The 14,938-nt window shown below is 42.3% G+C and overlaps 1 protein-coding gene and 1 long non-coding RNA gene across 7 annotated transcripts in view; both read right to left on the reverse strand.

The window, feature by feature from the left end:
• Positions 1-4,790, reverse strand: part of RALA (RAS like proto-oncogene A) — a 28,364-nt gene extending 23,574 nt beyond the window's left edge. The window contains exons 1-3 of one of the 6 annotated variants that reach the window (XM_080580310.1): positions 4,044-4,643; positions 956-1,125; positions 597-766 (exon numbers count right to left, since the gene is read on the reverse strand). The gene's annotated coding sequence lies outside the window, so the exon portion shown is untranslated. Of the gene's footprint in view, positions 1-582; positions 767-955; positions 1,126-4,043 lie in introns of all 6 variants that reach the window. The other 5 variants (XM_080580308.1, XM_080580309.1, XM_080580307.1 and 2 more) reach the window with 5 other exon arrangements.
• Positions 4,791-9,763: 4,973 nt separating this feature from the next.
• Positions 9,764-14,906, reverse strand: LOC308189809. The gene is made up of 3 exons (XR_013946620.1): positions 14,451-14,906; positions 12,537-12,618; positions 9,764-11,132 (listed from the first exon to the last, which is right to left on the reverse strand). It is a non-coding gene; the product is annotated as an uncharacterized lncRNA (long non-coding RNA).
• Between the last annotated feature and the right edge of the window lie 32 nt (positions 14,907-14,938).

The following is a 14,938-nucleotide window of genomic DNA, read 5'->3' on the forward strand; positions in this document are numbered from 1 at the left end:
GTGCATATGAACGAACTAGAATCTCAGAGCCATCATGTTTGATCAGTAGCAGGGAAAAAAAAATAAATACACAACCAAAAGATGAAGAAAAGAGACTTCAACAATTAATACTGATATGGACCAGTGCTGCATCAGTGATTTCCCAATGTAAATTACATCAATGGAGAAAAAAAAAAAAAGCCCCAAACCACCCTTGCATTATATGTTTAAAAAATGATGGTAACTTCAAAAATGTAAATGTATAAAAGTTCTGAGATTTAAGTTGCAATAATGTCTACTAATATGTCTAGTAATAATCACACTGGTCCAGTCACTGGAGCACTGCATTGAAGTCTTAATTGAGATATTGTTAAATACAAATTTTGACCTCACAGAAACTACTTGTTAGAGCGTGCAATTTAAAGTTATTTCTTAAAATCCAAGAGTCCTGAGGGTTGGAATGAAGTTTTACTTGCATGTCACACTACAAAAGTGGAATTAATTTAGGTGGTTAAGTACATAAATAAGTACATAAAAACGTTCTAATTTAGTGGTGTCATACCAAAACAGCTCTGGCACACATTAATTGCTTTAATTCAGTACCTGATTTTGCTTACTTTGACATCCATGGAAACAGTGACAAGTGATTAAGGATGAGCTTCTCCCACCCTTGCTTCAAGGAGAGCCTTCGGGTCCATCTACTCAAACAGCTTCAATGGCACCACCTCAAGGTGGTGTGTTTTGGTCAAGGGTGTCAAGGATGTCTTTTGGGACCGGCACAGCATGCCTGCAGAAGGCAGTCACATTAACACTGTTTTTTGGTCTGTATAGCTTATTTCATTTTAAAGCCTGAAATAAATCCCACTGGGGAAAGTTTGGCTGGAATTAATTACTTCCACACTAACTGCCCTTCCCATGAAAGGGCAGAGCTATGCCAAGAGGACTGCACAGCCCTGAAACGACAGGTTAGCCTTACTGTGTGCTGCCTGATATGCTCCGTTCAACAGGAGTACTGGCAAAGAGCGGGTCACAAAACGTGTAGCTGGCTCTTACTGCTCTCAATAGAAGCTCCGTGTCTGGAAGACTTCCATGTTTACCGCACTCCGTTTAGTGTTGATGTGGGCGTTACTCATAAGCATTCTCAGACTGCTGGAGACAAGGATCAGAGTTAAAGATAAAGTCTAACAGCGGCACAGAAGGGGACAGCTAGCATTTCAGAGAGTAAAATGAAACAGGTACCAAGGCCTGAACACGTGGCAGATCCTTCCTACCTACATACCAAGCATAGGTACCAAGCTCCTTTGCAAAGTCACATTTTCCATAATTTGCGGAAGTACCAGTTTGGTCATACAGTGCATTTACTTGCAATTTTTTATCGAAACCTTGTGGGCCACTGCACCAGGCATTCCCATACTGTTGCATCAGATGATGTAGTAGTAAACTTATTGTTAGAGAGAAAAAATACAATGTGCTAAATGAACTGTACTGGTAGGAATTCAATTTATATTGTAATTGCTGAACTAAGGAGCCAATATCACAAAATAAGCATCATCAATTCTACTAAGTAACGATTGCAGAGTTACCACGCAACCAACTCCATATCTTGTTTGTGCTACCTTCTTTGCATTCCTGGCTCCTCTCCATATTACCATCATAAACTGATTACAGCTTAGCTTATTTTGAATTCTCTATAGTAACTGTCCTTCATTATACTTCCTCTTTACATTGCCTAACATCTCCTACACACCTGTTTCTCCATTTTTCCCCTCTGTGCACAGCATACCAATCTGTTGCCCGAGAGGTGCTAGAAATCTTGAGGGACATAAAACTAATCCAAAACAAAACATTAGTAACAAAGACTAAGCCAGCCTGTACGCAAGGGCAATCAATCCTCTCTCATCAGGAAGTTCTAGTGCAGTATTACTTAGCTGATACCATATTTCTTCCCTACTCCCTTCCACTCCTAAATCCAGCACTGCTTTTTCTGTGGGAATTTCAGATTTTTTTTTGCTGCTGTGCAGGGCTCCTAAGCCTCAGCCGTATAAGCCTAATGCTCTGGTTGTGGGGTCTGTGCCCACCAAAGTGATCTGACAAACAGCTGTGACCACCAAAAAAGCCTCAGTTGGTAGGTGCTCGCTCCCACTCCCAAAAGTTGAGAAAACATAAACAAACCAGGACTTTCCAACTCCCTGGGCTGTCTGCAAGCCAGATCTGCTACAGTTTAGGGGACTCTAAATTCCCTATATCCACAAGGACTGGGAGTTTCAGATTCTGCAGACAGTAACACCTAACAGTAACATTTTAGACCTACCACCCCAAGAGCTGACTTTCTTAAACACTGCATCAGGCAGACTAATAACATATAGCCATTCTTCCCTCCTTAATAATTCATACATCATTTTGCAGAACGTTCAGTGGAGTTGCAATAATTATACCAACTGCTCTATTTTCTTGGTTCCTTACATCCATTCTTCATAAGGTAGGAAGAAGACTTAAAACAGTCGTCCCATAATTGTGTGTGTGATGTGGGTAGGCCATAATATATTCACTAGAAAGCTGTCACTAGCATACCAAACTACCTTGTTCACTTAAAGTAGATCTCAATTTAGATGCAAAGTAATTTCAATAGCTTGGAGCCATCAGAAGTTTGCTGGAAGTTGGCTGTAAGTGCTCTCCATGGGGTGGGGAGCTCCCTGCCCAGAACACGCCAGGACCACTACATCCTATAGCACTTGCTTGGTTGGCAAAACAAACAAATCTAATCACCAAGTTACATGACTTTTCTTGTACAATTATTTCTTCTTCAATTGTGAAGCTGCGGGGAAAACAATGCTGTTGGCAATCAGCCAAAATGTTTGCCTGGACAACTTTTGACGTAACCAGACACCGTACCTACATTACTCTTTGATACCAAAGAGCCGACTACATCAGTTTCTAAGGTGGCAACATCCTTTGCTTCAGCAATTCTACTTTCCAAGTCAGACGCACTTGAAATTTAACAGGGGCAAAGGCTCATCTCAGACAGAACACTCCTGCTTCAGGGCAGCCCCTTAAAAAAAGTCAATACAGGGATGTCAGAGGATGGCTTAGCGCCAGTTAAGAGCAGAACTGTTCTTATGGATGGGTGTCTGAATACAGGGGAGACTTGGGCTGCTGCAAGGCCTCCAACAACGCTTATTTAACACTCTCGTATTCCCCTTTGGTTGCTTTTAGCCAGCACTGCCTTATCTGCACAGCCACATCTCTCACCACCCCGACTCCACCCGCTCCCCCAAACAAACAATTTCTATGGATTATGTATATAAAGAGAACATGCCCACAGGTACAGATTACAACAAATGCATGGCGAGCCGACATTCTAGCTTTCTCTTCTGTGGCTAGACACCCTCTCCTTAAGGTTTAGGAAAACAAAAAAGACCTTATTTGAACACTGCCAAAGCGCAAGCAACTCTTAGAATACTGATTTCATCCTAAAACAGCTGTATCTTCCCTTCCTCAAATTCAGAGGAACGTGACAAAGCGAAGACTGAGATGAAGGAATTTGTAATAGTAAAGGTGCACGCTCACTATTTAGTGTCACAGCATATTTAGTCCCACCATTGACTTCTCATGCAGAGTACTGAAGGCTCTTTTTGACTGTTTTGTGCAACAGCATACCTCTTTCATTTTTATGGAAGGGGAAAAAAAGGCAAACATCACCAGCACTGGTAACCCCTGTAACTTCTACCATTAGGTGTCGTGTAATTCTTCTGCCACCTATTAAGAACGCACGCAACTTCCCAGGGTTTAAATGTTGGGGTGCATGCTATTAGGTCACTTAGCAGGCTGAAAAGAAGAAACATGATTTTTAGTGAAGAATCACTATTATTTGTGCTGATAACTAAGGGAATGTCAGCACCTTCTCCAAGTTAATGCAGTTCCTCTCTTTCCCAAAAACTGAAAGTTAACTGAAAATGATGAAGAACAGCTGCTGTGCTTGTTTTCCTCTTTTTTTTTTTTTTTTTTTTTTTTGCTGCAGACCTTTCCATAACCTATCAACCCAAACCACCAGCAGCGATACCTACCACTCCCAGCTGGGGAAACGCGAGGCTCTGCACTGAAGAACGCAAAGTCCCTTCCCGACGAGAATTAGTACACAGGGGTCGTTTCGAGCCCACTTCCCTTCTGCCAGGAGCACCCAGGCGTGCTCCGAGGCGGGCACCCAGCTGGGGCACACCGGTCTCCCCGCGGGGGGCTCTGGCGGTGCCGGGGCCCGCTCGCCGTACGAGGAGGGAAGGAGCCGGGGCCGGGGGCTGCCGCCGGAGCCCCCCGCAGCGACCACCGGACGGCTCGCCCACCCGCGGCAGCACCCAAGGGTGCTCCTATGCGGGGGGCCCAGCGAGCCTTTTGTCCGCCATGAGGGGGGACCCACCGGAGCCAACCCAGCCCGCTCCCGCTCCCCCCAGGCGCTCGCGACGCCCCCCCATGTCGCGACACGCTCTCGAGTCACGACACCCCCCCGTATCGCGACACCCCGCCCGCGTCGTGACACCCCCCGGGTGCTCCCGCCCGTCCCCGGGGCACCTGGGAGGGGCGGGAAGGGGCTGGAGGCCGGAGCCCGGTGTCGCGGTGGTGCCGTGCCCCCCGCCCGGCCCCGGCCCCGGCCCCGGTCTCCCCTCACCTGCGGCGGCGGCGGCGGCGCGGGGCGAGCTCCGGGGCCCGCGGGGCGAGCGGGCGGGGCGGGACGCGAGGGGCGGGGCTACCGGGAGCCCTGGCCACGCCCGCCGGCCGCCGGGCGGAACCCGCTTCCGGGAGGGAGGGGGGAGCCGGTTCCGCCGGGGCGCGGCCCCGTCATGGCGGCCTGAGGGGGTGGCGGTGGTACCGGGCTGGCACAGGGTCGAGCCGTGCCCTTCAGCCCCGAGGGGACAGCCGAAGGGAACGCGAAGCACTGAGATTGATAGATTATTGAGTTTTTAATAGCTGGATCAGTGCATGAAGGGCTTTAGAGCTGCCAAATAAACCAGGGACATAGGAGGGTTTCCACATTAACAATAATTCAAATAACAACAACCCCTCAGTAACTGCATCCTCCACCATTAAATCAGTGACTGAAAGGGGAGCTTTGTGTAAACGCAGAGTGATTTAAGCACATACTGTGAGTGATGCAACGTCACCTAAGCATAATACACAAAATGACTGCTCAGTGTGTATTTTTGGTTTACAAGCTGTAACCACTCCAACGTTCACCTCACTGAAAATACTTGTGGCAATCAGCACTCAAGCCAGCTATTTTTTTCAAAATGTTGATAAGAATGAGGGGAGAATGTGAGCAGGGGCTACACAAACTGTCTTGACTGCATCCCTCCTTTCGCGATTCCTTGGCGGCACGTAGATTCCAGGTTTGGAAGCTCCAGTTTTTATCATCTCCGCTGGAAATCTTCCACCTCTACGTTCACATAATGCAGCCTTTGTGTGCAATCTGCAAAGCAGGTGCACTTAAAAACCTTCTTTGTTGTCCTTTGTGCTCAGCTTTCTGTAGGTTCTGACATCTTAAACATTTAGCCCATGTTTAGGCCATCTTCCTCTAGGATTTAGTTTCTTTGGCCTCATGTTTCAGTATGAGCTAATTTCTGCATAGTCCACAGAGTCTGAGAAACTGTTGGCAATAAAAGAGCAATCCAGATGCAGTTCTTTCCAATTTATTACCAGAATACATTCATTTATGCAAAGAAATGTTGGATCCTGTTAACTGGAGAAGAGAAAGGAGAAAAAAAAAAAAAAAAAAAAAAGGAAAGCTGATAATACCAAACCAACAGAACAGTCAAAATGAGACACACAACATTTTTGATATTTTGCCACAGGGGAAAATCTGCATGCTAGCTACACTTAGTCTTTTAATGAGGGCATAAAAATGTTGGAAGAGTGGTAGCATGACTCTGTACACATACTGACTCAGGGGGCTTCATGAAATCCTGGTCCAAATTCAGCATCTCCTCGAGTATTTCTACACTGTATTAATTTAATTCCTAATACATATTGCAGAACACTTTATTTGGAAGAGTGGCTGAGTCATAGTTCTGGTGTCATTAATACTGTAGTCTGCAGCTGTTTAATACTTCCAAGTGTCCAGAGACACCAAGATCAGGATGTTAAATTTGCCCCTAATGATTATTCCCCATCTTCAGAATCCACATTCAACCATGCCCTGAAATCACACAGCTTTAAAGATCCTTAATTGTGGAAAAGGCATCTCTGGTGAATGACAAAATGCATGTGCACTCCTATTCTCCCTTTCTTGTTCCCTTCATCTTTCATTGTCTAGTAATTGTATCCTTTACCTCCACCTTGTGTGGAGGAAAGGGAAACCCTGTTGCTGAAATCAACCAAGTCTTTCTATTGATTTTAACAGCAGTTTGGATCATAACTAAAAAAATATCAAATACATTCTTTTGGTCACTAGTGTTAATGGTTCAGGTTGGCAGTGCACCCCTGAAACTAAGCTCTGGATTGTCCTGGTTTACTCTGATTTGATTTAGATTGAAGAACGCCATGGAACACACAAACTGGATTTGTTTAGGATGAGACACTAAGACTAAGACGCACTGCAGGAGTGTGCTTCCACTGTTAATGGGCATTCTGTCCACAGGACCAGACCGGAGCTGGTCGAGTTGGTCCAAAATAACCTTCCCCCCGTAATACATACAGTGTGGCTGTCAGGTCCTTGATGCCAACTGTTTCTAACCAACTACCAACTTGGAAGGAGCATATCTACCAACTCTGTAGATATGCTCCTTCTGCACTACACTGCTTGGTAGCATAGACATAGCTTTTGTCCTTTCGATCTCCCTTTAGAGATATCTTATTTGAGATAACAAATGTCATTTTATTCTGATTTTCTTTTTTCTCCTGTGGTCCAAGCTGCGTATTATAATGCAATAAAAAACAATTTATAGCAAAATCCTCATTGTGTGTGAAATGTCCCCTGGCACCTTGCCTAAACCAAGCAGAAAAAAATGAGTTCTTTAACCCCAAACTGGCATAAATATTTCCATGGAAATGCATTACATGAATATTTCCCATTCAGTTGCTAGCAACTGGCCTTAATGAAAGATCTCTACAGCACCCGTGACATTTTAGGGCATTATTCTGGCTTTTCAGTGTTAGAGAGCAATTGGAATGTCAGAGGAGAGCGCATTTTGCTACTATTCCTCTTCATTGACTGCACAGGAACTCAGGGTTGGGCAGCCCAAGCTAAATGCATGTCTGAATAGCTCAGTGCTCTCTGGTATTTAAATGCTACAGTGGGCACCTAAAACTGTATAGACGATGTAGTAGGCACTTGCTGTGTGGCCCTAAGGATATATGTATTAATTGTCTTTTCTTTTCTTTTTTTTTTTTTTTTAATGTATTAGTGTATGTGCTAGCACAGCTCTACACAAGAAATACTTGCATAGAAAAATTACGAAGTGTAATTAAGCAGAGATTTAATTAATTAGATGTTACTAGTATTCATTAGGTATCAATAAACTAAGAAATCAACTGATGCAAGAATTTAAATTATTTTAAAAAGCTGAAGATAAGATGGAATATGCAAAACAAGCCTGAATCTTTGGGGGAAAAAAAAAATTGATGTGCAACTTCCTTACCCAGAGAACAAATTTAAAAGCAAAACATACTTGTTTTCTTTATGCTAGCATACATTTTATAGCACACAATATATATCTAAAGTATACATAATTTAACACTGTAATTTTATCTTAGATTACTGTAGACATGAATCATGGCCTTTAGAAAAGGCAGTCTTTACCACACATAAAATGTTTGTTCTTCCTTCAGAATCTCAATACATCTTCCAAGGTGAGAGAGACTTCATTTTACTAAGGGACAAAATAGAAAGGGAACAAAACCACTTACTTGTTTTTGAGGACTCCCACCCTCCAATTTCAGCGCGGGATTGATTAGCCTGGCATCTGCTGTGCCTGTGGGTGTGTAGGCCTTTGTGTTGTGAAGTATTCCTGAGCTGAAATCAATACAGGGTTATTACGATTTCTTGGTATTATGGGTAATTTCTTCTCTTTTATGCTGGCTGCACAACTGTATTAGAATTTATTAGACAACATTTTATTGCCAATGCATAAGGATGTGTGAAATTTATTTGTGATTTAATGGAGTTTCTAAGTAGCAGGACCGAAGAATAGAAACCACCAAGCTCAAATCCAGCATGTATTCTGGGGAGAATCACCCACCAACAAAAGGAAAGAGCTAGAAGCTTTCACTTGGCACCATCTTGTACCACTTATGAGCAATAGTAAGTCACAATGAGTAAAGAGTATGGCAAACTATTGCTTGATTAATTATACACATACTCATAGGTCCCAACTATATAACCCTGTGTGCTTTTGTGTTTGTGTAAGGGTTGACAGGTTTTAGTAACTTACTGTACTTATGGTATATAACTGGCATGCTCAAGTGCAGACTTGGTACATAGCTCCCACTTTACACAAGGGAGGGCAATGGCTGCTTTGAGGGGATAGTGCATGTACCAGGGGGTTGAGCATCCCTCTGAGTGTGCCTGTTTCTCTCCAAAAACCAGCAGGATAATGTGACATGACCAAATTTATTGTGGTGCCTGTTGCTAGGCAGAACAACTGCAGGTCTTAGTGGACAACTTACTGGACTGGGATTCAAGTAATTTTCATTCTAATATCATGTTGTCATTAGTCTGCCCTGATTTTGGCCAGTCCACTCTGTAACAATTTCCCATCCCAACTTTCATCTGCCTTCTGTATGTAGAGGTTGAACTCTACGGTGTGGGAAAAGGCTTCTATGCTTTCACTGCATGTGCAACCCAGAGAATATTTTTATGATGTGCACAGATAAACATCAGCTACTACCAAAATGAAGCAATCCAGTCCAGATTCTGAACACTACAAATGAACACATACACACAAGAAGTTTGTGTGGGCAGTTGCTCCTACTACTCTTGCTCAATGCAAGGACATCTTAATGTCACCTGATTGAGGAGCTTCCAATCATCAGTGATCGCCTCCAAACCTGTCACACACATCCCCCTACACTTGCAAACAGATACATACTCCCTAAAAACAAGATAGTGGGATTACTGTAATAAACAGTTGGGTAATGACATATTTGCATTTGCTTAGCTCTGGTAGCTTTACGAATTACATTTTTCTCCATACTCCATCTGGGCTAGTCATGGCACTTAGCACTCACAACTTTCTTACCAACTGGAAAAGTTTATCATAGAATCATGGAATGGTTAAGGTTGGAAGGGACGTCTGGAGATCATCTGGTCCAAGCTCCCTGCTCAAACAGGGTCACCTAGAGCACATTGCACAGGATTGCATCCAAGTGGGTTTTGAGTATTTCCAGAGAAGGAGACTCCACAACCTCTCCGTGCAACCTGTGCCATTGCTCTGTCACCCTCACATTAAAGAAAAGTTTTCTCATATTCAGCCAGAATTTCCTGTGTTTCACTTTGTGCCCATTGTCTCTTGTCAGTTGCAGACACCAAAAAGGGACTGACTCCAACCCCCTTGACACCCTCCCCTCAGATATTTATACGCATTGATGAGGTCTCCCCTCAGTCTTCTCTTTTCCAGGCTAAACAGGCCCAGCTCTCACAACCTTTCCTTGTACGACAGGTGCTCTAGTCGTCTGATCATCTTCACAGCCCTCCTCTGTACTCGCCCCAGTATCTCCATGTCCCTCTTGTACTGGGGAGCTCAGAACTGGACACAGTACTCCAGGTGGGGCCTCACCTGGGCTGAGCAGAGGGGCAGGATCACCTCCCTTGACCTGTTGGCAACACTCTTCTGAATACCCCCTAGGACACCTAGGTGGTCTTCCTGGCCACCAAGGCACAATGCTGACTCGTGGTTAATCACCAGGACTCCCAGGTCTCTCTCTGCAGAGCTGCTCTCCAGCAGGTCAGCCCCCAACTTGTACTGGTGCTTGGGGTTATTCCTCCTGAGGTGCAGGACCCTGCACTTGCCATTGCTGAACTTCATGAGGTTCCTCTCGACCCAACCCTCCAGCCTGTCGAGGTCCCTCTGAATGGCAGCGCAGCCCTCTGGGGTATCAGCCACTCCTCCGAGCTTTGTGTTGTCAGCAAACGTGCTGAGGGTGCACTCCGCTCCATCATCCAGATCTCTGAGGAATAAGTTGAACAGGACTGGACCCAGTACTGACCCCCGGGGGACACAGCTAGCTACAGGCCTTCAACTAGACTTCACTGCTACCCTCTGAGCTCTGCCATCCAGCCAGTTCGCAACCCACCTCACTGTCCGCTCATCTAGGCCGCACTTCCTGAGCTTCCCTATGAAGATGTTTTGTGAGACAGTGTCAAAAGCCTTGCTGAAGTCAAAGTAGACAACATCCACTGCTTTCCTCTCATCTACCCAGTCAGTTATCCAATCGTAAGATACGAAAAGCAGTATCAAAACACTTAACCAGAATAGGATAATATAAAATATGTAGCTTACATGGAAAATATATCCACATGGCATTGGTGTAACACTTTCGTGGCATTGGTGTAACACTTTTAAGTGGCTTGTGTTGGGACTGAGGTCCTTTATGGTATTGCCTTTCCTGAAAAATGTGTCCCTCCCACATATACTATCTTACTGAAATCAGTATTTACCACTGAGTGCTGCTTCTCTTTCAGTCTGCATTTTATATTACTCAGTTCCCAATATATATACAGTCAGAACACTTAAGCCTAACAATCACATCCAAACCAATATTGGTTCAAAATAGCTCAAAGTAGATCTAAAGTCATTTCACACTTCTGCCAAGAGAATAACATAAACCCATTGTAATTTATTTTTCCAATCTTAGAGTTGTCTATATCAATATTTCTCTCATCTTTTCCCTTTTATATGTTTTCTGCTTTCCATACCCTTCCTTTTCTCTTGCTCCCATTTTTCATACTTTTGCTTTTTCATTTTTTTGTGTGCGTTTTTACAGTTTCTCCTCTTGTGTTTCGCTAGTCTCTTTCCCAATTTCTTTCTTTTCTCCTTTGAATGCTTCCTCCTTACTTCTGTTGGGGATGTGTTATGGTGGAGTCAGGTAAGCTGCAGTTCAGTTGCTGGTTCTGCTGCTGCGTCAAACTTCAGCAGTTACCTTCACTCCCCAGCTCTCTGCTTCCTTATCTGGAAGGACAAGATAAGTAATCTGATCTCCTGAGCTTTGAGACATACCGGTAGAAAGCTCATTTAAGCACAGTTTTCCTGTCTTTCTCTATTTCATCTCTTCTCTACCTCAATTACTTTCTCAATGAGTTCCATTATTTTCAGCTCCTCAGCTAACTCTTAGCTCTCATTCTTCCCCCTTTTCTCCTTACAACAGTAACATTTTTAATGTGGAACTTCAACATATCATAGTTATTACTGATATTCACATAGTATGTGTGTTATAGACCCTTTACATGCACTTTGTCTCTATTTTAAAGGGAAGCTGGAACAGTTCCACTGATTTCAGCTCTGATCACCAAAGAACTCGAATGATGGTGCAACATCTGCTTTTAGTTATAAAAATGATCAGAAGAATCTTAGAAAGATGAGAGATGTGGGTTGAGCAAAGAATGTCCGGTTATGAATGCCAGTTATGCTGTCCTATGAAACCCTGTAATGGAAAATGTGTGCATGTGAAGCCAGTCCTCCAACACCCAGTCATGAGGTTAATTTAAGTCGTGTGCCCCTAGTACTTTTGGGAAAAGACTCAGATAATGAACACCTGGGGAGTATAATGCTAACATCAATCAGAAATCAAATGTTAGACATATCTCCACTATGCTCTGAGGAAAAGATATGCACTGTCAGCATCAATGCATTTCTACATACATGACTATTTGCTATGAACCTATTTTTTTTATCTCTGTCTACACAGCTTTTGGCATTAGAGGATCTTAATCACTTTCAGTGAAAGAGGAGAAAACCATGAAAGCTTGTTGGTGTTATATACCTCGGACTACAGTGCCAGAAGTGCTATTCAGTAAGTTGTGAAGTAGAACTGGCTTAGTCTCTATGGCTGTAGTAAAATAAATGCAGATACCACTATTCTGATATTACTCTCTGGAACAAAATATTTATACTCCATAACTGTGGAAATGATGTAGAGTGTTAAGGTAACATGAAAAAACATGTCATAGTATTTATGGATTGTAAAGCCGTAAACTATAGGCCATATTAAACTAGGTTAGAACTTGTTGGTTCATAAAAGCTAAGCAGCACTGGATTTAGCTAACCTTAGATGGAAGATCAGCCAGGGTAGATAAAAGAATTGTTTGAATACATCATCACTTTTACATCAGCTCTTACTCACGTTCCAGTTACATGCTGATTTTATAGCTGTATCACTGCTGATAACTCTAAAATCCCATGGCATTTTGTGAAAGAACACATTACCTCTGATCTTCTGACGAATCATCAATTCAGATAATCACAGCAACAATTCAGATAATCACAGCAACAACAACTTTAATACATCTTGTAGTTCTAACTGGAACCACTGATTTTCACTCACTGTCCCAGACCCAATTCTGTATTTTGACTTACTGCAGGCTGTTAGGGAACTGCTGTTTTCTCTGATCTACAGTTCAGCTGAGGGCTTCTGGAAAGATGCAATTCCAAGAAAGTGCTGGAAAAAGACCAGTGAAGATATTGCTGCTGATTTATTTTGATTTTTACTCTTCAGAGGAGAAAAAAAGTGATCACTGGATGTAAGATTAATAGAAAAAGTACCCTCCCCCAAACAAACAAAAACAAAGGAACAACAACAAAGTGAAACAAACACAAAAAAAAACAACACAAAAAGCAAGTTGCACTGAATACTGAATTCACAGAATATCTTCTAAACTGCTGGCATTGAAAAGTATCACCAGTATGCAAAGTTTTCCCCTGTTGTATAATAAGACTACAGTATTGTCAGTGAAACAAATAGTTAACTTGAATTTATGCAGGAATATGTCTTGAAAATCCATCATGCCTTTTTTTTTTTTTTTTTTTTTAGAAAAACAAAGTACCATTCAATGAAATGGAAAAATAAACAGAAATGGAAGAAATATGAAATTACAGAAAATGTTATTTTTCACATGAATCACAATGTTCCCATGGTGTGCACTGTCAAGCATATTACTGAGTCAGGAATTTAGCAAGATGCAGAAAGCGAATGACAAAAATAAACAAAGTAGTAATAATAATGAATTTCTTAAGAGGTCTCTAAGGAAGCATACCAGTTTTAACCCTTCCAAAGGGGATCATATTACCTCTAATTATTTGAGAGTAAGAGAAAAATTTCTCCGGGGAAAACTTATTTTGTAACTGTACACATTAAAGTTTCTTTCAGATACAATTTTTGCTGAACACACAGACAGAGTAATCTAAAAGAGGTAGGCACGTGGGATTTGTGTGGCAATTCCTCTTATCTTGTACTCTGATAACAATGCTTAGCCAATTGCCTTTTTTTAAATATATATATATATGAACTGACCCAGTTAAAGATTAGTGTATCTAATAGCTGTGAGATGCTATAATTAGAACATTTTAAATTATTTAACACTTAACTCTTCTCTGGAGCGTGGAAATTTGATATAACAGTTCTGAATACTGGAACGACACCTTGATGGGAGGAACTTTCTGACAGTACTTGGGCTGATGTTTCTCATATATGATCTCAGTCAATGTTACAGTTTTATATAGGTAGGAAGGCTACTACTTGTCTTGGAATCTTTGTCTTGTTATGAAAAACTGGCACTATCCCTTATCTGACAAAGCAATTTCAGTTCATCTATCTAAATATATACATCTCAGCACAATAGAAAAATTATTCAGTACCTAAAAAGTGAAGTGAATTTTAGGCTTATCAACTGTGCTAGACTGTGAATACTTAAACTTCAACCCCTTGTTTGTTCACAGGACAGCTGGAGTCATTGTCACATTCACAAAGACTTCAATAAGTTCTGGAACTGGGCAGAAGGTTATGAAAATAACCCCCAAAATACTAAATACTACCACGTTGTGGTATGTCACATGTGCACACACGCATTCACATGATTGGGACTGAGGCAACCGGCTTATTTTACATGGGCCATAATACATGATCTTGCCTTAGCAGAAAACATTTTGATACATTTTTCAAACAAAACTAAACTAAAATGCCTCTCTAAAGATGCTAAGAACAATATTAAATGGACGTGCCACGTCACAGGTAGTGCTCATGATTATACCTGCTGTCACTTCCAGTGTCAGTTTAAAAACAAATGAATATGTAAAAGCATAAACCAGGCTAATTTTAGGGATGTGAAATCTACCCCAAGTGTGCAATTACATCATCAATTTACTTGATCACCTTTCAACTCCTTTGTAAAAGCTGAAATGCTAAAATATTTAATTCTTTCAGCTGCATTGACAGCACGTTATATGTTTGACACCCTTCTGTTTGTAAACAAACACCTTCTTTCTTGCACATACCTTGTAACTCTCCTGGGATTCCCAGGTCCATGCGTAGTTTTCTCTGTAATCTCCTTTACATCTTATGTGACTATCTCAGGCACTACAGCATGACTGGTGACACAGCTGAAAACAGAAAGCATGCTGTAAAACAGCTTGAAACACTGCCCACATGGGGTTTACATAGGAGACATACTCTTCTTGTTATAGACCTGGCATTCACCAGTGACCAAGTTTCAAGCTAGTGCCTGTACAAAGGCCCAGGATTTAACCTGGCCATTGTACATTGATACTTGTGTACAAGGAAAGTAGCCACAGGAGGTGGTCACAAAAGGAAAGCATTATAGAAAACCATAGTCATTTTTTCCCCTCACAGCCCTGAGCTAGACTGAAAGCTCCCTTTCGGAGCACTTCCCTACTTTGCTGATTGAATTTTGCTATCGTACCTCTGCCTGCATTTTAGTTAAATACTTCCCTGAGACTGCTGCATGTTCTGAAAAGATGGGGAC

The sequence above is a fragment of the Anser brachyrhynchus genome, assembly GCF_964034855.1.
Source record: "Anser brachyrhynchus genome assembly, chromosome: 2".
NCBI lineage: Eukaryota > Metazoa > Chordata > Aves > Anseriformes > Anatidae > Anser > Anser brachyrhynchus.